At 37.5% G+C, this 2,177-nt stretch overlaps 1 pseudogene; it reads left to right on the forward strand.

The window, feature by feature from the left end:
• The first annotated feature begins 1,476 nt into the window (after positions 1-1,476).
• Positions 1,477-1,790, forward strand: LOC106830402 (peptidyl-prolyl cis-trans isomerase A pseudogene; annotated as a pseudogene).
• Positions 1,791-2,177: the final 387 nt, after the last annotated feature.

Raw genomic sequence — 2,177 nt, forward strand, 5'->3', positions numbered from 1 at the left:
TTAGTTGTCACCAAGGTAAAGAAAACGTCCTATCAGTATTCAAGCGAAAACAAGTTACAAAAAAATGGGAAAAATCTGGACTGTCTCAATACTCTACACTCCTACATTCAACATAAGATGACTGAAGAACAGTGTCTTACAAATCTTAAGGGAAAATGAGCATGAACCAAGGATTCCGGGTTTTTTCGGCCCAAATTGTCATTCAAGTATAAAGAAGACAGAAAATCTCAAACATATAAAGCACTGGGAGATGATAGCATCCAAACATTCCTGAAAAAAAGGAAAATGTCACAATTTGGCCAACTGATGTAATAATTAAATAAAATAAATGAGGGATGATGAAATTATGGTATAAAAAGACTATCAGTAAGCATTGAATACATTTAAATATATAACAGAATGAAATATGTCCTGTCAGTGGGGAACTAGAGAAATAAAATATGACAAAATGAAATATTATGCAGCTTTTAAAACAATGAAATATGTTTTTTCATACCAATATGGAAAGATATCTAAGATAAATTGTTAAGCAAAATTTTTTCTGACTATAACCTATGAGTGTGGATGTCTGAAATTCCACTATATGTAAACAATCTCTGTTGGCATTTGTATTAGATTAAATGAGAATCTTCTTACTGAAACATATAGACCAGAAAGTGGATAATGAACCAAACAGAATAGGATTTATGATTTGCTGTGTAACTGCTCAAAGACACATGTTTCTGATCAGCAGAAAGGGTCCTTCTCTAAATAGTCATTCACGATGCAGCCTGTTGGAATCTTTGCCTCCTTGATGTGTGATCTTAATGGTCAACTCAAGCATTTCTACCCTATCCTGTCAGAGGAAAAAAAGCACAAAGGAAACCAAATGGTTTTATGGTCTATGGCCAGAAATTGATATGCCACACTTCTACTACCATTTCTAATCAGTCATATGCCTCCCCTTGCCTGCAACAGAGGCTGGAGAATGTATGCGTAAAAAGAAATGGAGAACACAGCAGAACCTGTTGGTTTCTTCCACAGCATCCATGATAAGTAAATGAGTAAATATCTTGTGGATTAAAATATTGAGATATTGAAATCTGATCAGACTGTGTTTATCAGCTTTCCTTTTTATGATAAGAGGGGAAGAGAATATTAAGGCCAAAGGATACACGAGGGGTGCTGTTCTGGAGGATGTGATAGAACACGTTGGGAGGAAAAGTTGAATGAAGAATTCAATTACAAATTTACCTATTCTGGGTTTTGCCAATGCTGCTGCCGCCGCCAGAAACACACCGGGAGGGATACCCAGCCTTGGTCAGCCCCACCATGTTCTTCCACTTTATCGTCAACAATGAGCCTTTGGACAGTGTTTCCTTTGAGCTGTTTGAAGACAAAATTCCAAAGACAGCGGAAAACTTTTGTGTTCTGAACACTGGGGAGAAAGGATTTGATTATAAGGCTTTCTGCTTTCAGAGAATTATTCTAGGGTCTATGTGCCAGGCTGGTGACTTCCCATGCCATAATGGCACTTGGCAGTAGGTCCATCTATGGGAAAAATTTTGATGATGAGAACTTCATCCTGAAGCATACATGTCCTGGCATCTTGTCCGTGGCAAACGTTGGACCCAACACAAAAAGTTTCCATTTTATCATCTGTGTGGCCAAGACTGAGTGGTTGAATGGCAAATGTGGTCTTTGAGAAGGTGAAAGAGTGCATACATGCTGTAGAAAGTTTAGAGCACTTTGGATCCAGGAATGGCAAGACCAGCAAGAAGATCATCATTGCCCACTGTGAGCAACTGTAGTAAATTTGACCTGTTTTTTCTCTGAACCACCAGACTCTTTTGAGGCTCAGGAGAACACCCCTGTATCTGCTCTCCACATCCTATCATCTTTGTGCTTTTGCTGCAGTCCTTGGTCTATATTTTCCTTATCCCCCTCCAAGTCTAGCTAGATTGCAGAGTTAAGTTTATGATTATTAAAGAAAAACTAAACAACAATTTTAAAAGTTTTACCTCTTTTGCAGTTTTATCCAAATCTAATCAAAGGATAAAAGCATCTTTCAAATACCTCAGACTACTTTTTCTACATAAGTTAGTGAAAGAGCTCAATCATTTTGCCATATGAGGAGGGGAGTTGCTTGACCCTTTGCATATTACAAACAAAAATTCTGAAATAAAGTTACTGAAATT

The sequence above is a fragment of the Equus asinus genome, chromosome 2 (assembly GCF_041296235.1).
Source record: "Equus asinus isolate D_3611 breed Donkey chromosome 2, EquAss-T2T_v2, whole genome shotgun sequence".
Taxonomy (NCBI): Eukaryota; Metazoa; Chordata; class Mammalia; order Perissodactyla; family Equidae; genus Equus; species Equus asinus.